Source organism: Mus caroli, unplaced genomic scaffold, assembly GCF_978045245.1.
Source record: "Mus caroli unplaced genomic scaffold, Mus_caroli_1 scaffold_9, whole genome shotgun sequence".
NCBI classification, from domain to species: domain Eukaryota; kingdom Metazoa; phylum Chordata; class Mammalia; order Rodentia; family Muridae; genus Mus; species Mus caroli.
Window position 1 is genome coordinate 40,397,601 of NW_028227264.1, and position 22,978 is coordinate 40,420,578.

At 46.4% G+C, this 22,978-nt stretch overlaps 1 long non-coding RNA gene across 1 annotated transcript in view; it reads left to right on the forward strand.

Annotated features, from left to right (window-relative positions):
* LOC110303984 (uncharacterized) overlaps positions 1–22,978 on the forward strand; it is a 46,796-nt gene that overhangs the window by 17,609 nt on the left and 6,209 nt on the right. The window contains exon 2 of the long non-coding RNA XR_002378988.1: positions 878–985. This is a non-coding gene — a long non-coding RNA (uncharacterized LOC110303984). The remainder of the gene's footprint in view (positions 1–877; positions 986–22,978) is intronic.

A 22,978-nucleotide genomic window follows, 5' to 3' on the forward strand; every position in this document is an offset into this window, starting at 1 on the left:
TTAAGAAAGAATTTGTAATGACTAAATGCACAGGCACAGAATGTTCTAGATTTCCAATTCAGTTTTGAAACCAGCATTTAAGTCATCACGGCAATTTGGATCACCTGATCCTTGAATAGGCCTCCCTGGGAATAGAGTATTTCTCCAAGCCTGTGAATAGTTTGGCAAGGACAAAGGGCCAAGCATCAGGTAACTGTGTCAACACTTGGCTAAGTGTGGGTAAACATGCTTTTGAAGTTGCCAGACTTTAAGATCTTAAATGTGAAGATTTTATCTATGTATCCTCAAACCAGACAAGGGTGTGTGTGTGTGTGTGTGTGTGTATCTTTAGACAGGCTCTTACTGTAGTGAACCCCTGGATGGCCTGGAACTCACTGTGTAGACCAAATTGATCTCAAACTTTTGGAGATTCACCCACCTCTACCTCCCAAGTGCTGGCTTTCACTTGGACTTTCACTTTCAGTGTGCACCACCATACCTGACCACATCAGACTTTTCTTATTTAGTTAGTTTTAATTGTTTTTTGTTTTGAGACCAAGTTTCATTATGTATCCCAAGCTGACTTTGAATTTACTATGTAGCCCTTGCTGGTCTCAGATTTACAATGATTTCCCTGATTCTACCTCCCATGTACTGAGATGACGGACAAATGCCACCACACCCAAAAGAAGACATTGCTAGAATAGCTCAGGTTTCCTTTATACATCCTTCCACAGATCCAGACTACGCTTGGCTAGTAACAAGTGAGATTACGCTATTACTGGGAATGAGTCCCATTTTACAGGCAAGGGAGGAGACCCCCACAGAATGTTAAACACTTATGTATTCCACCTAAAGTCAGCATCTTGGAACTAATGCTGTCATTGCCATTTGACAGCAGGGACAGAAAGTAACTTATCCAGAATCCCACAGATGGTGGAGGAACAAGAAAGGCTGTCCAGGCTTCCGCACTAGGTCAGAAGTCCATCGCCTTCATCTACCTGAGGTGAGCCGGTCACTGGGACACAAGTGGACGGAGGCACAGGTGTGCTGTGCAGGTGGCTCACCCTTCCTACCAGGTTCAGGGGTGGCGCTCAGGATGAGCACGTGGGGATTAAGGAACTGTGAGCTTCCTAAACAATGGGGTTTTGTGTTCTGAGTCACCAGATCCCTTCAGAGCTGATTGTTGCCTCAGAACTGTGGTCCTACATGGCAGCTCACAGGCCTGCAAGGCAACTTTGCTCTTCCTGACCAGTGAGTGGTTTATACTTGACTGTCAGAAGTCCTGCATCAGATGGCCACACACATGTGCTTCAATGCCACAGAATGACAGGTGAAGAGGGACATGAAATTGTGGGTGGAGGTATCTTGACCTTCAAAATTAAGAGTCTCCAAGGCGCCCCCTGGGTTGTATTAACTGTCAGGTAACTGGCAGGATGTGGAGAGGAAAAGAGCTCACTGGAGGAAGCAAAGTTAATTCAATAACCTTCCCAAGACATGAAATAGGCACTGTCTTCATAGGTGTGGAAATTTGGCTTTAAAGGCACTTTGTGAGCAGAGGAGAGAGCACCAGATTGCCCTTCATTTGAAGTGGCCAAACTTTACAGCGTGGTTTCCTGGCTTACGTTAGATCATGGTGAGTCTGCACAGGGGTAGGTGGGAAAGGATGGAAAAGGAGGGGCTGCCTTCTCAGACAAGTAGGGGTCTTCTCTTTCTTTGCTGCAGTCTGCCAAACCACCCAGCAGCTTCTTTGGGGTCAGTGACCTACAACAAGGAAAAGCTAAGCTAGTCATGGGGGTACAAGCACGTAAACCCAGCATTCCAGAGATGTGGCAGGAGGGTCATGAGTTCAAGACCATCCTGAGCTACACAGGAAGATCCTGTTTCAAAACCAAAACAATTAATTAATTGATTGATTAATTAAAATCAAAACAAAGCAAATACCACCTAAAATAAAGGTAAAAATGAAAAATAAATTATCAACTGGGTGGAGGTGGTGCATGTCTTTAATCCCAGCACTCAAGGAGGCAAAGGCAGGCAGATCTCTGAGATCAAGGCCAGCCTGGTCTATAGAGGAAGTTCCAGGACAACCAGGGATACACAGAGAAACACTGTCTTGAAAAACAAAACAAAAAACAACAACACAATAGAAATTGCCTACATTTCTCGGGAAAACTAACACAAATGAACTAAACTTAGTGTAAGACTTAAAATCATCCTGTACCCTCTGGGGCTTGACCATGGACTTTCTGGACAGGGGGAACCTAAGATAAGATGTGCTGATCTTGGCAGAAACCAGTTTTGAACTGGCAAGTGGCATTAGGACTCTCCTGTTTAGTTCGGCGATAATCGGCTAAGACAATTTTCTGAGCTAACTCTGGGACAGTGCCAAGAAATCCTTCCACTTCTCCCTCCGATCGAGTTTATTAAATATCAGCTGCTCTGAAGACCCAGGGAGCAGACTGCCAATTCCAGTGAGTTATTAGAACTGATAAAGGACTCTCAGCTGTGCCGTGGAGTTAACTCTATCCAGCCCTCCCCGGCCAGGAGACAAACATGAACCATAATGGTTACCTTTAGCGAGATGGGCTTCCTGGTAGCAGCTTCTGTGCACCAAATACTGCCTCCCAGAGGATTGCTTTTGTCCTGGTGAGGCACACAGTGAGTCAGGTTGGTCTTTCTTATGTCCTGTTGGATAAGCTTTCTCTTCCAGAGAACAGAGAGGAGAGGAGAGGAGAGACAGGAAGTCCAGCATTGGGTCTCACACATCTACCCTGCATCGCAGGCTTGGAAGGTGACTTGTGTGAGTTTATTGCTCCACTTGGAGGTGTTCGCTGCCACTGGCTTAGCTCAAGGAATGATGGAGAGGCAGAAGACAGTGACCAGAGGCAGGATAGGCATGGCTCTGCCCAAGTCACTGTACCACAGGCTCTACTACCACATCTGGGTGGCACAGCCCAACCTCCTGCAGATTCCCTGTGTAGAACAGTGCATGTAACACGTATGTAATGTGTGTTAAGCATTCCATACCATTCCCCATTTCCCTCGTTGACTCCCCCAAAGCCAGTCCCTTCTTTTTCCCAAATGGTCTCCTGTTTGGTTTCAGACAGGACAAGTGACTGAGGCACACATCTTACATATCAAAGCAGACCTGGCCTCCAGGTCTCCCAGAATTCCTGAGTCCCTACCTGGCACACCCTACCCTCAACCTTGAACTTTCCAGCCCAGGGGCTAAGAGGCCCTCCCCCCCCCAGAGGCTCCTCCCTATACAATCTGGACTTTTTGCTTGCCCTCTCCCTCTCTCTCCTCTTTTCTTCTCTCTTTCTCTGCCTTCTTCGCTCCCTTACCCCTCCTGCCCCCATGGCGACTTCTCTGGCTTTGGTCCTTGGGGCCAGTGATCTCACTTGTCCAAGAGCAACTTCCCAATAAACCTGCCTTTAATATTGATCTAATCTGGCTCAAACTGGCTCATTTCACCAATGGTGGAGAAACAATGTATCGCCCCCCTTCTACATTTCTGCTCTCTTTTATAAAATCCTAGATTCCACATATGAGAAAAAAGAAAGACAACCCACAGGATTTCTCCTTCTGAGCCTGACAGTTCACTCACGGTGATGGTCTCCATTTCCAACCATTTTCTTGCCGATGATGTAACTGCTTCGTTCCTCCTTTGGGCTGGATAAATCCAGTCATAGGTTGATGAGCATCCTGACTGCTGCCATACCTTGACCACTGTGAGTGGCTCTGCAGTCAACATGGCTGTCTGTGCAAAGATCTTTGTGTGGAGTTAGAGTCCTCGGTGGCCTAGCCAGGTCACACAGGAGCGTCCATGCTGATCTCCATAGTGGCTGTACTAGTTATCTTCCCACTAACAGTGTTTGAGCTCTGAAAGCTGGGGTCTCATGATGGGGGAGCAGTGTGTGCAGAGGGTCAGTGTGTGTGGATTGTGCATGTGTGTGGAGTGTGCATGTGTATGGAGTGTGCATGTGTGTGGAGTGTGCCTGTGTGTGTGGAGTGATTCTCTGAGTCATTTTTCAAAAGAAAATGCATTTCTTTTTACATTGTGGAGGACAGTCCCAGGAGCACAATTCCTGCCTCCCTGTCCTCTGTTTGCCCAGCTCTCAGTGTTCTCTTCCCATCGTAGGGATAAGATCATGTTCTTAGCCTTGGGAATAAATCAATCCTATCTAGCTTGAGATGGTAAAGCTGCTCCTTTGGGACCACAGCCAAAGGTGTAGAGAGAGAATGGGGGATGTGCAGAGAAGGGGAGAGCAAGAGGGAACTATATTAAATCTCAATACAATTCTCTGATAGTAGCAGGCATTTTCTTCCATCCTGGCTTATTGTAGCTCTAAAACCCAATGTCTCACCCTGCCTTCCAGTAAGCCTAACAATTCAGATTTATCTCCAGCAGTCTGGATGGCAGTCTAGGGTAGACTCTGAGAAATCTCACTCTTCGGCATTTCTAGAAGGATTTGAAATGAGAATTTTGAAATGTACACTTTTCCTGGATCCCTGAGAGGAGGTAGCTGTTGGGGGAGGCAGGAACCACCCACATTCCTCTGGCTTTGCGACTGTCTCCAACACTCCTATAAATTGTGGCCCAGGGGTATCTCCAGAAGGCTGTAAGCCATAGAGGAGCAGTGTGTTCCGTCCCCTCGTCTTTGGTGATGCAGAAAGAAACTCTGCCTCTCCGAAACTCAGCTGTGGGTCCACATAAATGACTGTGACATATGTTAGTATTTGTTTGGTTTGAGACAAAGTCTCATTATATAGCCTTGACTGTCCTGGAACTTGCTATGTAGACCAGGCTGGCCTCCAACTCAAAGAGATCCATGCCTCCCAACCCCCATACTGGTTTTAAAAGACTTCTCCACCACACCTGTCATATGTTAAACTTGATTTGAGGACTAAAATCAATGGAATATGAACTCCTGGAAGCAAGATAGGAGCAAATAATCAAAAGGGGGACGGGGAGGAAGAGGGAGAGAGAGAGATTGTGATACTGGACCAGAGATCAGCAAGAAGAGAAAGCCTGAGGCCTAAGGCTAGAGGGAGGAAGCTGGAGAGGAGTTTACCAAGCCCCCCCCAACACACACACACCCTCCCCACCCCCACCCCCGTAGCCACCAGAAGCAAACTGCAGCTACTGAGGAGCTTGGTTCAGGGAGAAATGCAGAAACTGCCAATGGGCATGTATGCAGAAGTGAGGCACATTTCCTCCTGCCCTCTCCAACAATCCATTGTCAAAATGTCTCCTTAGCTGTAACAATACCCCTGACTAAGCGTCCTGGGAAAAAACAGCTTTCAGTGCCTAAACCTATCACACACAATCATGATAAGCTGGTGGACTGAAGGGTATGGTGACTAGCCTGATCTAATAGCACACATCTACAATATAGACTATGGATGTCAAAACAACATATTGTCCCTTGCGAATAGAGTATCATTTCTCAAATGGCAACACATAACTTTGGGCAGGGATTGTGGAAGCATCAAAAGCTGGGGCAAGGCCCACATGAGGAGCGCCAGAGGGAACTCTCAGATCTGAAGAGCACCCCTCAAAGCTTTGGAGACAGCACATACTCAGCTGTTAAACAAACATTTGCTGAGCGTGACGGGCTTGACTCTAAGCACATTCCTCACGTTAGCACACTTGACCTCTCAATGAGGCAGTAATGTCAGCTCTACATTTCACAGGTAAGGAGGCAAGACAAAGAAGGTGCCCTAGAAGGTGGCACAGCCGAGGGTACAGATGAAGAAGTCTGAGTCCAGCCATGCCATTTGTGTGTGCCTGGTTCTGTTTTCTAGGCCATGATGGTCACTATGGAAAGGTGTGTGCCAATGACTTCATTACCCTCCTAAAGTGCCTGGTCACTCGCTACCTCATCTGACCTTTCCTTTCCCATGTAGCTATCCCTTCCCTCCCTCCTTCCTTCCTTCCTTCCTTCCTTCCTTCCTTCCTTCCTTCCTTCCTCCCTCCCTCCCTCCCTCCCTCCTTCCCTCCCTCCCTCTCTACAGCACAGGCTGCCCTAGGACTCACTGTAGCTCAAGCTGGCCTTCAATTTGCGTTCTCTTCCTGGGGTTATAGATGTGCGTCCCTGTGCCCTCCTGTCTTCTTCACGCATAACAATGTAGTAAATGTTCCTTCCTCATCCTCCTGCAGGATCACACTGCCCTGCCACCTTATCTCTTGCAGTAGCAGACTGAGAACTGAAGCCAATGTTGGAGTTGCCTGCCCTACCCTTCCCTGTGAGATCAGGATTAGGAAATGAATTCGCCCACCACTCATACCCAGAACAGTCATCTTAAGAATTAACCGGTGGGGCAGCCAGACCCTTTCTGCAGCCAGTGATGGATGGACACAGGCTCTGTGAAGGAGACACTTCTGCTCTTCTCCTAGTGCCACAGGGGAGACCAAGAGGGTGTTGCCCACAAGATGAGGGGCCCCACCCAGGTGAGGCTGCTCAACTGGATCATCTGGAGGGACTGGGGTTCAGCAGGCAAGCTGAAGGAAAAGGACTGAGAAGGAGGCTCAGGTGGGTGGAGGGTGCAAGGGCATGGGGTGTCCCAGAACCTATCCCGTGGCTGCTGGCCAGGTCGCATTGGGTGGGTGGGGGAGGTGCTCTTTGCACATGGTGCTGAGAAAAGATCTGACATCCCGAAGGAGAAAGGCTCCCTGAACCCTGTGCTACGGCGTGACCCCTGTGAATTAATTTGTGTTTTCAGTTACAATCTTTAAATCCCCACTCTGTCAAGGAGCCGTCTAGACCCTATTTGTCACAAACTGTTGATCATTCCCCTAATGCTGTAGTATCGTCCTTCAAGCTATTGATCACCAATATCCAGAACAACAAGGCTCTGGTAGAGCACTGAACGTCACCAAAGACTTGTATTGGGTACTGATCAGACCAATCACCCTTAGGCTGATGGATTCTACTGATGTCAAATTGTATGTAGAAATACTTCTAGCTCACACCTTTCCAAGCTGGTCTCTAAAGAAGTTCCTGCCCACCATCTTGCTGAAATGCAGATGTGCCGAATCACCAGTATCTGTCAGCTCTGTGGCCCTATTTGAAGAGGAAAAAGCTGATGTGCCCCTCACAGCTCTTCTGGGGAGCACACGGGGTTTGCTGGAGAGCACGCCCCGCACCTGTGCTGGTAACCCATCATGCACACCAGTTCCAGAATGTTCTCGCTAACTGGGACTTCTGCCACTCTGTCCTTTTGGGCTGCCTCACGCTTGCTGTGTGGTGTGTGAGAAGTGAACAACAGTGACCAAGCAAGCTGCCCTGATGCCCTGCTGCTCTAGCATCTCTATGCCAACCTTGGGCTCAATGGCATGCTGGCCTTTCCCATTCCGGAACATTCCCAAAGGAGCAAGGGGGAGCCAGAGCTTAGCATTCTCATCCTCTCTCTCTTTCTCTGGTGTCCATATTGCAAGCTGACGAGCTTGGTCTTTGAACAAAGGCATGTCAGGCCCCTGTGTTTAGTGGACAGTTGTAAGATTTTGACTATCTCAGGACATTTTTAATGCACACCCCATATCTAACATTTGAAGTCACCTGCAGGGATAATGTGTGCACTAGGGTTGGCCATTTTTGTCCTGAGTGTGAGAAAGAAGTTCCAGGAAGACAAGTAGATCTGGCAGGTGTGGATCTAAACACCAGCTCTTTAGCTGGAAGGCTGGGACCTGAGTAATCACCTGCCCACCTCCGAGCCTGTTTCCACATCTATGCAATGGAAATCATAATTGTATCCACCTGCTGTGGTTTGGCTCTAAAACACCTCCTCACAGGCTCATGTGTTTGAACAATTGGCCCCCAGCTGATGGCACTGCATGGGGAGTGTGGAACCTCTGACTTGGGACCTCATTAGTAAACATGGGCAACTAGGACTGGCCTCTGAGGTCAGTCTTGTTTCCACTTTGCCTCCTGATCACCATGATGGGAAGAGACTTCATCATAAGCTCCAGGCTGCCATAGCTCCCATGCTCTCCCCACTATGATGGGGAAATACTCTGAAATTGTAAGCCCGAGCATACCTCTTCCCCCCAGAGAAAAGGGACACATCACCTCCCCGGATAGCTGAGGATGGAGACTGTGAAGGGAGAAGGCTCGGAGCCATAGGGGACAGTGCTCACGTGGTGTCCAGCTTTCAGAGTGTAGGGTTACAGCAGCCGCCTTGCAGGCTTCCTAAGCCTCCCAAAGCCAATGCAATAGCACGAGCAGACTCTGGGGCCGTGGAGCTGTGAGCTCTGAGCTGTGATCTCCATAGACTTACTCAATGCCAACCCTTGAGTGACCTGCAGGGGAGGCTGGCACTGGACTCCCAGAGTCCCAGTTATTGTTCCACCATAATTGTAACCACCTAGGTGTGATGAGTCAGAAACTGTGGGGTTAAACGGCTGGAAGAACCAGGTCTAAAAGGTGCCTTCAGGAACTGGTCTGGGTGACTCTTTAGAGGCACTTAAAACATGGATGGGAGGTACCAGGCCCCAGAAATGGCATGTGTCCCAAGCAGCTACAGCTTCCTGCACGTGTGGCCTGTTACCTCCCACACACCTGTGCCACCTCCTCCCACTCAGCCCCAGGGAAACAGAAGGTAAGCATGGTGTGCCCAGAGGAGGCCAAGTGAGGGAGGGGTTGGTGGCCATGCTTCTGCTCTATAGTCACTCCACCTGCCCTCTGGCTGCCCCTTCCGCAGCTAAGCAAATGGCTCTGATAATTCAGGAAGGCTCGGTGCAGATCACCAGAAGAAGCCACCACACCGCTGACCCGTACCACCTCAATGTCCGGTTCCTTCACAGCAGTATGAAGTCCTTTGGTCACACCCAACCCCATCAAGAACCTGATCTTTACCAATGCAGCTGTAGCACGCTGGGCACGCTGCTGCGGTCCATACAGGATAACACATTTGGTCCGCATGGTGTGCCTGGAATGGAGGTTCTGTGCCTGCCCCCCAGTTTATAACTGAGCCAATGGCAGAGATAAGATCGGACACTTTGAAAGCTCACTTTACATTTCTGTCAGGTTGGAGATGCAGAGACAAAACCAGGACAAATCAGCAGACTCTAGGCCCCAGATTACCTCCTCTGGTGGCTCCAAGTAAAACAAACCCTGGATTCTCTAGTGGCCAGATTAATGTGGGCTTCTAGAACTTCTAGAGCATGATAGGGGCAGAACAGAACCCCCAGGAACCTTCTCATACGTGTGTGCATGTCTGGGCACCCATGCACACGGGAGCACACGTGCACCTCCCACTTCCCCTGTGTCTGGGCCGTAGGCACAGATCTTGACCCCTGGATCCTTAAATCTACCATTTTATTGTGGTTGAAAATATACACAAGCCCTCTTAGCCAGTTTTTAAGAGTACAGTTTATTGGTGTACTCTTCTTAAGAGTAAAGTTTATTTGTTTAAATTTTATTTACTTATGTATATGAACAAGTGTTTTTGCCTGTGTGTATGTCTGTATTCTATGTGCATGCCTGGTGCCCGTGGAGGCCAGAAGAAGGTGTCAGGTCTCCTGGAACTGAACTTACAAATGATTGTGAGCTGCTATGTGGATGCTAGAAATTGAACTCTAGTCCTCTGGAAGAGCAGTCTACTGCTTCTTTGAACCATCTCTCCAGCCCCAGTAATGGAAAGTTTAATTGTAGTGTTGGGTATCCAATCTCAGCACACTTTCATCTTGCAAATGGAATTATATTTGTCTTATTTATACTTCTCATCTCTTGAGAATGTCTCTGGAGTTCGCCTTTGTGGCTAGGTCAATAGGGAGAGAGTTCTTAAAGTTTGAGAAGTGATGTCCTAGGGGGGAGGTTGCGTGCGTAGGGATAAATTCTTGGCTTCTCTTCAGTGTATCCTTTTTCATTCCTTACAAGGGACACTTTTAAGAATCTCAGTGCTTTTTTTGTGTAAACAGCGGAATGCTGAAGTTTGCCAAATGCACCTCTAGACACAAAGACACTTGAACAAGGAATGAGGATATAAGTTGCAAGTAATACAGACACAACAGATCTGGCTTCCTCCAGCATTGTCTCAGGAGAAGGAAGTAGAATGTGACCAGCCCATATGGCCCAGTTGTCAGTAACAACCCAATGGGAAAACAATGTTGCTGGCCATGCTCCAAGCGATTAACAAACACCAGTTCTCCAAAGGTGTCTTCCCCCACACTGTCTTCTCTACTGCTTGGAGTTTAAAATGTGGTAACGCTGAGACCCATTCTGGGGGTTTGTGGGGACGTGAAACAGACATCCTGGGGTCTTGGGGACATCTCACTTCTGTGGGTCTGGAAGTACTAATGCCCAGGAGGAGGAGACACATCCATCAGTCACAGAGCTCCACAGACCCTCAACCTATGGTAACCAGGGGTTTCTGGGCCAGTTCTTCCATCAATAATCCATCAGGCTAAGACAGACCTTCAAGTTCGAGGTCTACCTGAGGTTTGAACCCTCTTTCTTCCAGCTTGACCTCAGTCGTCTCAAATCTTGGAAATGGGGTGCCTTGTCTACTCCACTCACCCTTTTGGGTCTCCTGTGGACTGGCTCCCCAGAAAGCAGACATTGGGGGGAGTGACTGACAGAAGCCAAGCTCCAAGAGCCAAAGGAGAACAGAGATGAAGCCACAGAAGACCTCGGCAAGCCTCAGAGGGCTCACCTGAGTCGTGTGGACCCCCTGAGCCATCCCTGTTGTGGGTTGGGGAACAGAAACAAAGGCACCAAAGGGCAGCCAGTGGAGTGGCAACAGTCTGCTCCTGTTGTCCTTGGTGACCTGCTTAAGAGACATCCTGGGGTCTTGGGGACATCTCACTTCTGTGGGTCTGGAAGTACTAATGCCCAGGAGGAGGAGACACATCCATCAGTCACAGAGCTCCACAGACCCTCAACCTATGGTAACCAGGGGTTTCTGGGCCAGTTCTTCCATCAATAATCCATCAGGCTAAGACAGACTTCTTCTGGAGACAGGCATAACTCATCCTGAACAGCAGAGGGAAGATAGATCCCTGATCAGACCTGGATCGCTTCCAGAGGGAGCATTCACAGGGTATTTCACCAGTCTTCTGGGTAAGAGGGCGGAAGGGAATGGAGTTTTTGCCTCCAGGGGAACCACAGCAGGTGAAGACTGAATTGCGCAGGTAGCCATCTCCTTGGTGTGTTCCAAGTGTGGCCAGGGCCTACCACAGAGACCTCATGGAAGGAGAGGGGGCTTGTGTGTACCTGTGCCCCACGTACGCCCTCTTGGGCCCCTTGGCTGCCTGTGTTTGTCCCTGACTTCAGTGCTCTCTTAACTCCAGGCTTGAAGACACATGTGGCTGGGCTGAGAGGAGAAACAGAGCCGGGCAAGGCAGGGCAGGGTCTCAGGTCTCAGGTCCGCATTCCCGGAATGCAGCTCCAGCCTGATCCTGTAACCCTCCTGGCAGGAATGGAGATAATCCAAGGAGAATCGTGCCCCTCCCTCTGGCTGTCAGATATTGAAACAGCCGACCCCAAGGTTGGAACTTCCTCAAGAGTCCGATGCTGGGAGAAGAAAGAGGCTAAGGCCTGGATCCCAGCCAGAGCAGGATCTCATCCCAAGAAAACGATTCCACACAGTAGTGACAAACCACCTAACTACCTTACAGAAGAGACCAAAGCCAGGACTAAGATGGCCAATGACAAACCTGATCAATTGCACTCAGCTCTTGCCCTCTCTGAAGATGGACTGGGAGAGGCCACTGGGGCTCTCGATCTCTGCTTCTTCCTAATGTGGTCACCCTGAGTAAATCTCCTTTCTCTGCTTTCTCCTTTATCTGTCTAATTGGCCTATTGAATGAAGCCAGACAGGGGTTGGGGTGGAGGGGGTGACATACATCTTTAACCCCAGTAATCAGGAGACAGGGGCAGGCAGACCTCTGAGTTTAAGGCCAGCCTGGTGTGCAGGGTGAGTTTCAGAACAGCCAAGGCTACACAGGGAAGCCCAGTCTCAAAAACAAAAACAAAACAAAACAAAACAGCCAACAGTAGTAGTAGTAATAATAATAATAATAATAATAATAATAAAATACACCTGCTAAGGACTTGTGGCCATGCATGACTGATGAGGGTCACTAGTGTCCAAGCTGTGACCCTAGCAACTCAGGTAACAATGACACAGGCAGAGGAACCCCAAGATATATGTCAGGCTTCTGACAGACAAGCAGCTCCAGAGACCCCACTCCCACCCCAAACGTTGAGCCCGGAAAGGAGCCACCTTGTTGACTTACTTTAGTAGCAAAAATATCCCCAAATCTGGAGTGTGTCAAAAATGGACAAAGGGTGCCACACAGGGTGCTGACATTTGTAACAAGCTTAATTGCAAGGCTGGCTTTGTTAAGAACAAGGATGAGCAAGGGATGATGGGCAGACCTGGACAGAAAGGAGCGTCTTTTACAGAGGAGGAGAGAGCAGAGACCATCCTTCTTCCAAGACCTCCCTCTGGACTGCGAGAGAAGAGGCCATTGCAGGCCTTTTTAAAACCAGAGAATTGACCAGTTCAAAACACAAAGTGTTGCATTTCTTCTAATGACACTGAGTTTGGCCTGGGTTTGGGGTTATTTTGAAGCTGGCAAGTTTCCTCAAAGCTGCTTTGGGAGCAACCCTGTTCATTAGTTGGTTCATTCACAGCTTCTTCCTACCAGTTAGCGTGCCTGGAACCCTGCAGTGCAAACAGCGCTGGGCCCGCCAGGCCGGTGGGCTAGGCTGCAGCTCCCATGCAGCCACGGGCTTGCTATCATGTGCAGGGCCCATGTTCCACCCCAGCACAGTGAGCAAGCAGGCCTTGTGTGGACAGGGAAAAACAGACACGCTGTCCCTGTGGCATTTATAGCCTATGAGAGGGGGAATCATCAAAACAAGACAAACATACATAAAAAGGGAAACGTGATTTGTGGTGGTTCCTGAAGGAAAAGCCGGAGTGCTGTGATCCAGACCTTTAGGGGAACTGAAGGGTCTGATTTCCATCTAAAGAACTGTTAAAAAGGGAGTTGAGGCTTGAAAGCTAAGGACTTCAGCGAGGAAGGGGGAGGGGTGGGGTGGGAGTGACCGTCCTTGGCAGAGAGGGCAGCCTGTGTGCAGTCTTGGGGTTGGGGAAATGGGAACTGATCAGAGAATCAAACAAACCACAGAGCCGGCTCCAGTTCCCCAGGGGCAGGTTGTGTGTGTGCAAAATGAGAAAGTGGTCCTAAAACCCGGTACTGACCAGCCTGGACACTGTCCTGTATCAGACACTTGAATCAGGCAGAAATAATCAATAGTTCTGATACATGATGAGGCCACAAACAGGCCAGCCATGTAGACAGGATTCCCAAGGAAGGCTGTGTGCCAACAGAAGGCTAGGGAAAGAAGAAACCGTTTGTTTGTTTGTTTGTTTGTTTGTTTGTTTGTTTCTTGTGAGTGGGAGCTTTGCTCACACTTACGTGTGTGCTTCACATGCATGCCTGGTGTCCTCAGAAAAGGAGGTCTGATCCCTGCGACTAGTGAACCACCATGTGGGACTAGTGAACTAGTGGGACTAGTGAACCACCATGTGGGACTAGTGAGCCACCGTGTGGATGCTGGGGACTGAGCCCCCGTCCTCTGGAAGAGCAGCCATTGCTCATAATCATTGACCCATCTCTCCAGTCTACTTAAGCTCCTTTGAGTCTATAAAAGATTTAACCTTTGGGGAGATAAGAGAAAGTTAATATAACAGTTTCAGTTCTTATTTATCCCGAGAGTGAAGGAGTCCAACTGAGGCCAGAAAGCATAAATACAAACGGGCTATCCACTAAGAGGGGACTTTTGCTGGGTGTGATGCCTCACTCCTGTAATCCCAGAACTCTGGAGGCTGGAGCCACAAATTTGAAGCCAACAGAGGAGAACACATAAGTTTCATGCTAGCATGGGCTAGAGGGTGCAACCCAGCTTCAAATATTGAATCCAGCAGCCCAGGTCCTACCTGGAAAATTACACTCTAACAGGGAAGAGAAACCATCCGTTTTAGTATCACGAGAGCTGATAAGAGATTGTAAGTTAGAAGGAAGTATGAAGGACACCACTGTGGTGGGGTCAATGCTGGGGTCTCAGAGCAGAGGAGTCAGCGTCCCCGAGGAAGTAGGATAAGGTAATTAGGCAAAAGGTTGGCTGGAGGGTAGAAGAGAATAGTCTAGGCACTGGGCATAAGCAACACCCCTGTGATAGAAACATCAGAAAAGTTAGAAATTTGGAGACTGGGGTACAGAGAACATAGAGAGCAAGGGGATGCCATTAAACATGTCCTACTCCTTTGTGGGAGATTGTCTGAGGGTTTAACTACTGTGAACAGACACCATGACCAAGGCAACTCTTATAAGAACATCATTTAATTGGGGGGCTGGCTTACAGGTTCAGAGGTTCAGTCCATTATCATCAAGGTAGGAGCATGGCAGCATCCAGTCAGGCACAGTGCAGGAGGAGCTGAGAGTTCAACATCTTTATCCAAAGGCCAATAGGAGAAGACTGGCTTCCAGGCAGCTAGGATGAGGGTCTTAAAGTCCACATCCACAGTGACACACCTACTCCAACAAGGCCACACCTACTCCAACAGGGCCACAGCTTCTAATAGTGCCACTTCCTGGGCCAAGCAAGTACACATAACCACAGAGATGAACAGAGAGGACAAGAGAGCAAGCATAGAGGCTAATGAAATAGAGAAAATTTTCATGAGACCTTGTGGTAGCCTGGACCAGGGCTGGGCAGTGGGACTGGGGAGATGTGGCCAGGCTTGAGACATGTTTAGCATATAGATTGGGCCTGGAGTAAGTAGACTAAAAGGGTCGCAGGTGTTTACAGGGAAAGAGGAACTAAAGGCTGAGACTCAGAGAGTCTGTGGGTGTTTGGAGTTATTCATCAGTTTAGGGCACCTCAGAGAAGACAGGGCAATGGCTGAAAAGGGGAGACTTGGATCAGACGATTTGCAGAATGGGTTCAAGAATTAATCAGTCTTGTTAGGCAGTATAAAACACACACAATCCAGGTATTTTATTTACAAGCTATAAGCTTAGATTGGGCAGGTTAGGAGCTATTCTAAATTATTTCCCAGCCATATGCCCCTTGTTACTTGCTGTTTTTTTCTGGCCACATGCTCGTGGTCCAACACAGAGTAGAAACGAACTATTAAGTAAGAGTTACATTCAAAAGTCTAGTCTGTTTGGATTTGGCAACTCGGGAGAACTTATTTTATTATCTATCCTATCCTGGTGAGTTTAGAGTTCTGATCTAAATCATTCTATATCCTAACTTGTATTACCGTTCCAAAAACATCTTTAGACCTAAAAACATCAACTCATGTCCTAAACAACCTAAGGTTAACTGTGAGACTATAACTATCTAGTCTTCAACTGAAGGAGATAAATTTTATCTGAGTATGCAAGAAGTCCAAGCAAGCACTTCCAAAATTATACAAATGGCAAGACAGTTGGCTGCCTGGGAAGCTACCCAGTATTCTAAAACATTGCTGCAGCATCTTCAGCCTCCTGGTCCAGAAGACCCGACAGACCTTTTGTGAAGCAGGAATTATGAAGGACCTGTCTTGGCAGGGCTTGGCAGTTGATTTTCCTGTGTCCATTTGTCATTTCTGGACAGTATTCTGTCTGCAGGTAAAATTAGGGCGTTTTTCTTTTCCCAGTGACTAACTTGCCATAAAATGACGCCATCTCCAAATGGAGGTCCTTCAGTGTTCATCATCTTCTTCCAAGTCAGATGCTGTCAGGAGCTGACATGTCTCAATGTCAAAGAAGCCTAAAGTTAATTTATAAAAACATATATCTTTAAATGCCGTATTCTGTGAGTCTCTGAGATCTTATGACCTCCCCTTAGATAACAATAGATCTATAGCTCATAAAATAACCAAAACCAACCGCCCCAAACTAAGGGGATTATAATGCTTTCCTGATGAACTGGGCTGAAGAATTCCTTTTGGGGGACCCAAAGGAAATTGGGGAAATGGTTAAGTCAAAAGAAAGCCAGCTGGTCTTTGTTGTCCAGTCTCGGTGCTGTGAAAGTCCAGGCTTAAGTTCTCATTGGATCAGTCTGGAAGGCTGGGCAAACTGCAGCCATCTGGGTCAGCAGCAAGTCTCCCAAGGAAACAGAGCAGGGCCAGACATCCTAGCATCCTCAAGGGTGGATTTTGTCAAGGCTGCCCAATTTAGCCAAAGGTGATTTTTCTGCTCTTTGCTTAAGCAAATGAAAGACGTTTCTCTTTCTTTAACAGTTAGTTTGGGTTGCATATCAGATTGTAATATAAATGTTTACCTCTATCATTTAGAAGAATGATATGAAAAGTTGTAGGTTTTAAGTTGTCAAAATCTACTTTTTTTTCTTTTTGGTTTTTTCCGAGACAGGGTTTCTCTGTGTAGCCATGGCTGTCCTGGAACTCACTCTGTAGACCAGGCTGGCCTCGAACTCAGAAATCTGCCTGCCTCTGCCTCCCAAGTGCTGGGACTAAAGGTGTGCGCCACCACCGCCCGGTTGAAAATCTACTTTTAATAAGGGTTCTTAAATGCTTTAACCTCCCTTCTAGCCCACCACACATCAGAGGTAGTAGAAAGAAAAGATTATAAGGATATGGGGGAAGTAGACTTGTTTAGAAATAGTTCTTTGGAACAATTCCAATCTGAGTTGTCAGGATATCAGCTCAGTTCACCCCAAATCAGCAGTGGCAGGTCGACCCAGAAGACTCCTCAAGGCTCCGCTGTGTGCTGTTTAGAAGTAGTTCTTGGGGGGTGGGGGTGGGCTGGAGAGGGGCATTTGAATGTCTAACTGTCAGGGTACCAGCATCCAGTTCAGTAGTGTCAGGATAGCAAACATGAATCAGCAATGGTGGCATGACCCAGCAGAAACATCCAGGCCTCCTCCAAATCCGCATGAGTCAGCAAGAGTGGGACTGGCAGGGACACCAGAAGTTCTCTGCTGTGCCTCTCCCAACAAAGTGAAGATCATCGAAGACTGAAGCGTGAGACCAATGACTGCAAAGCTAACTGTGCAAGTTCGCCATCACTGTCTGTTGATTTCTACTTATACTCCTCCAAACATCATGTGTCCTCCCCCAGGTCTTGCGTCAGTAAAACACCATGTGAATATTTCTTAGCAAAACTTCAGTTAAGTCTGTATCAGCTGACATATTCAGAAACTTCCACTTCACTTTGCCAATTGGCCCGAGTCTGAGGAAGAGGCAAGAAGCCACCAGAGCACCACCAGAAGCCTTTTGGTGTTTCTTTCTATGAAGTCACATCACGACAAATGATGGCCAGTAAGGAATGGCAAGACCTACCAATACCATCCAGCATCATCCACTGTCTGTTGGGTTATAGTTATATTCCTTCTTAGTGTCATGCATCCTTTCATGTGTCTGCTTTAGCAAGACATTCGTTCACCTGTGTGCCCCAGCAAAACATCATTTGACGTAACTGGCTTTCCAAAAAACCAGAAGTTCCCACTTCAAAAAGTCCTGAAGATTTTGTAGTCAACAATATCTATTGGTTATGCATAGATACTTTTTTGTTATTATATCTCAGCCAATCTCTGTTCTCAAGTAGCAGGATCAGTGCATACACAACCTGACCTGTTGATCTTGCCAACCTCCCTTGTTTTGTCATGGCTAAGATCTTCAGGGGGCCTTCCCAGTTAAATATTATTTTCAATAATTTGGATGGAAAACATAGCTTTTCTTTTCCTGTTGGAACAAATGTAAAATCTCCCCAGTGCAACATATTTCCTTTATTCCATTGTGGAATTAGGACTTCTATAGACTGATCTAATCCACCAGTTCTTTCTGAAATCCATTGGCTTTTAGCCATTGTATTACCTGTGTTATTCATTTTTAAAACATTTAAAACCAACAAAGCATCATTTAATCTATCCCTGGGATATTTCTTATTCCTCTTTTGTTCTATGAGCATCTCCTTTAAATTTTTTGTTAGATGTATTTCCAGAACAGCTCGACCTGTGGATTGTAAGCGATATCCAGAATGGGTTCCATGTCATGATGCCTATAAAAGTGTTGTGTTCTAATGGACACATATGCCCAAGCATCATCAACTTTGATCATCAAAGGCATTTCCAGGACAGTCATCAGCTCCAATAAGTGTGCAATCTCAGAATCACGCTTTGGAATTTAAATCAGAAGTCCGTTGGGATTTCAAAGAGGCATCAATAGCATGATGAGTCAGCATATGTACGTATCTCAATTCTCCACACTCTACAAAATGAAACAAATATCTTATTTATGACATTGTTTTAAGGCAGTATCCATACGCAGAATCTGGATTTTTTTTTAACTTAATATACTGCATCTTTATGAGTTGTCCTTCTAAATTCTCAAACCTTTGCACACTTTTCTCATCTGGGACTACCTTTTCTGTTGTCATAGATTCCAGATCCTCTACTCTCTGTTCTATGGCCTGTGATATAGTATCTAATTTGTCAGTCTCTTTCTTTTATAGGTCCATCTTATTTTGATCTCTTTGTAAAAGGACATATGAAATTATAATAATTATTCTTCTGGTGGTAAGCATAGCAAGATTATACATGATCCAGAACATCCTGTGACATTGCGTCGCCCTTTTATTTTTAACATAGAAAATAGTTTTAATGAAATTTTATATTTAGTTTAGAAGTTTGGGACTTTTAAGTCCCCTGGTAGCTTCGGGAAAAGGTTCCGTTTGCCTGTAGGCTCTTCAGATCAAGTATGTGTCTATGTTGGCTAACTCCATCCCTAAGCTGGAGCTGCAGGAGTTTGTCCTCTGACTTTTGCAGCTATCCCACACAGACCCAAATTGGGGTGGGGGGACCACCATTTGTCTGGCTTGCCTCTCAGCCTCAGCACCGGCGCCTGGAGAAGGCTTGAGGGAAGCTGCAGTGTAGCTTTGGAATTAGCTGTGAGCTGACCTGGCTGTGGCTGGATGAGAGTCTCAGAGACCTGCAGATCCTTTGCTTGGCACAGTGTGATAGGCATCGATTGCATCCCTAGGAAGTGCGCTGAGAATCTGTAGTCCAGGAAAGACTCTCTGCCAGCCTTGCTAAAAGGCAGCAGCAGGTTCTCTTCATGAAGCTCACCTCCAACAGTTAGAAGCCATCATTTTTGGTTCGTTTGTTTTCTTTTGTTTGTTTGTTTGTTTGTTTTATTTTAAATCCTGGCATATGTCTAATAAATGAATATGAAACTTAAGAGTTTGGGTTTACGTCCTACATTGGGCGCCAACGGTAAACAGGAATTAAACATTCTTGATAGCCAGTATAAAAGACACACAATTTTTTCCAGGTATTTTATTTACAAACTGTAAGCCTAGATTGGGCAGGTTTGGAGCTATTCTAACTAATTTCCCACTCATAGTGTTCATTCCATTCTGCTTTTCCTGGCCACATGCTTGTGGTCCATCTCCTCTCATGGCTGCCTCCTCCACATCTATGTCCTCTCCTTTTCTTTCTTGGTCTCCCCTGAGACCTCTCACTTGATCCTCCAGTCCCACCTTTCTCCCTCCACTGCCCAATCACAGGCCCTAGCCTTTTGTTGACCAGTTAAATCGGAGAGCAAGGCTTACACAACATTTCTGTGTGTGTGTGTGTGTGTGTGTGTGTGTGTGTGTGTGTGTGTGTGTGTGTGAGGATCTGCTCATTGGGGATAGCCAGATCTTGGGAGTCAATATTTGGCATTAGAATACATAGCAGCATCAGACCAACCTACTACTACACACCCTATTAGAAACAAATGGAGAAAAGGCCAGAAACTCAGAAGGGAGATCAGAACTAGAAATGCCGATCTGGGGCTGGGGTGCAAGCATCGGCCCAGTGAATTCTCACAAGCATAAGATCCTGAGTTCAGCTCCCTAGAACCCACATGAAAAGCTGGGCACAATGGTGTGCCTCTACAACCCCAGTCATGACAAGGTAGGAAACAGGGACAGGGGGATGCCTGGAAGCTCACCGATCAGTTTGCATGTTGTCTATTTGGTGGCTTTCTTAGTCGATGAGAGACCCTGCCTCAAACAAAAGATTGCAGGTACCTAAGGACTAATCCCAGAGTCTGTCTTCTGATCTGCAAATGCATGCCAGGCATGTGACACTGGCTCCCATGCATGTACCCCACCACACACACACACACACACACACACACACACACACACACACACACGGGGTTGGGGCGGGGGGAGTGCACAGTCCCTGTCAGCATGATTCTGATTCTCTTGGGGGAGGAGTTTGACATATAACAGTGGATAGAGCTATATCAGTGAGGGGTGGGGAGTAGGAGTTCAGGGGATGGGTGTCACACAGAGGCTTGGGAAACCCTGAACACTTCTACTTAAACGGATTTCTTCCATGCAGGACTCTTCAGAGCCTTTCATAGTGTGGGTTGAGGGGAAGGCCAGTGAGGTTGGGGGCCTTCCAAAGATTGTACGACATTCATAGATTCCTAAAGATTTCTCCTTTTACAGAACCCTTCTATGCCAGGTCACCTCAGTACTAGACAAATCTTCCTGACAGTGCAAGGCATTAAGTAGAGCAGTCCCCACCCCACCCCCATCATTTGAACAGAGCACCACACCTAGCTAAATGCTTCTGTCCCATCTGAGTCAGCCCAGGACAACCCGATGGAGATAGTCTTTATATCTCTATCCATCATTCTCAAGGCTGAGACATGCCTCACTGAAAACGACTTCATTTTATCATTATGGTTGTTTTTGGAATGATCCTAAGGGAGTGTTGTATCTCTGCACATTATCTGTTGTTGGGTTTCATCGCACCTGCGTTCACAGTTTTTCTTTGTTTTTTTGTTTTATTTTGTTTTGTTTTGTTTTTGGTGGTATGTGTGAATGTCTATTTGCATGCTCACATATGTCTGAGTGCATGTGTGTAAGCAGGTTGCAGAGACCTGAGGTTAAGAGTGAAGTCTTCCTTGATAGCTCTCTCACTGGAACCTGCCTTTTAGTGAGTCTGGCTAGACTGTTTGTTCTGAAGGCCCTTGTCTCTGCCTTCAAGTGATGGAATTACAACAGGCCCTCATCACACCTACTTGGCACTGGAGGTCTGGGCCTCTGCTCTTCAGCCCTCTCACATTTTCAAGGCAAGACCATTACTATCTGAGCTCCCCAGCCTTGGAGTACTTCTTGAATCTGCGCTTTTGTGTCTTTTGCCAGTTTTTAAATTCTTAGCCATTTTCTGTTCAGACTTTGTTTATGTGGCATTGCTTCTCTCCTTCCCTACTAAGACGCCACATGCCTGTGTACACTGGGCCTCACCTTTCATTCAGGCTTCCTGATGTATTTCATAAACCATGTAGCGGGTTGGTCTGATGTTGCTTATTTTCTTATGCTAAACACTGGCTCTCACAATCTAGTTGCCCCAGAAGAGCAGATCCTCACATTAATCAAGTAATGCTATGTAAACCTTGCTCCCCAATTTAACTGGCCAATGAAAGGCTAGAGCCTGTGATTGGGCAGCTGAGGGAGAAAGGTGGGACTTGAAGATTAAGTGAGGGGTTATAGAAAGAAGAAGGAGGAGGAGGGAGAGGATGAAGAGGAGGAAAAGAAGGAGAAGGAGGAGGAGGAGGAGGAGAAGAAGGAGAAAAAGAAGAAAGAAGAAAGAAGAAAGAAGAAAGAAGAAAGAAGAAAGAAGAAGAAAAGAGGAGACCTGGAGGGAGGAGAAAGCCACCAAAAGAGGAGATGGTCCATGAGTGCGTGGACAGGAAAAACAACACGTAACAAGGGACATTATGTCTGGGAAATAAGTTATAATAGCTCCAAACCTGCCCAATCTAAACTTACAGCTTGTAAATAAAAATACCTGAATTATGTGTCTTTCATATGGGCTCAATAGAATTATAAATTCATTTTACATTAACCTTAATATCCTGTAGGAAAGTCTAGATATTTTCTTCTGACCTATCATCAAGTTTATAAAAATTTCTCTTCCCTTGCATATAATCTTTTAAGCCCTTCTACTGAGTTCTTAGGCCCTAAGTTTTCATTTGATTCTTCTCTTAAAAGTCTCAGTGCATGCTGGGAAGATGGCTCAGCATTAAGAGAATTGCTGTTCTTGTAGAGGGCCTGGGTTTGGTTCCCAGGACTGACATGACAGTTCATAGCTGTCTGTAACTCCAGTTCCGGGGGTAAGACATTCTCTTCTGTCCTCCCCACACCACACATGCATGTAGTAAACTTACAGACATGCATGCAAACATGCATAAATATAAAATAAAAACAAGTAAGTATTTTTAAAAGACTGCATATGGGGGTGGGGCATAGCTTAGTGGCACAGTGGTTACCTGGCATGTATCAGGACTTGGGTTCAAGTTCCAATATTAAAAAAACCAATAAATTCCTTTATCTTTTTTTAAAGGATTATATATATATTCATGTGGTATAAAACAATGTACATATGAGGTGGTCTCAAATTATAATGAAACTAAAAAATTCTTATCACAGTGTTTTTACTACATATTTTCTGTTTAGATATGCTTAGATGAATAAATATGTAACAATTATGTTATAATTGTCTACAGTATTCAATATAGTAGCACAATTATGTTATAATTGTCTACAGTATTCAATATAGTAGCACGTTACCTGGGTTTATAAACTAGGAACAAAAGGTTCCTAGGGGCATAGCATACAAGGAATTTCCCCATTATTACACAACATATGACTTTAAACTCTAACACTTTTCTCTTGGGTTTCAATCACTTGATCTGACTGAACTCTTGGTGTGCCTTGTAATGAAAGGCAAAGCAATTCCAGAGACCGTGTGAAGAAACACAGTGATAACTCAAAGCTGTTGATAAATCCTCTAGATAGGATTTACTTTCGCTTATGACAGGCAGTCCCTAGCAGACCATCTCCTTTAATTTAACCTGAGATTGAATTCTCAGCTAATAGACTGGGACATTCACTAGGTTCTTGGCCCTTCATAAGAACTGAATGCCAATTTTTTTTTTTTTTTTTTTTTTTTTTTGGTTTTGGTTTTGGTTT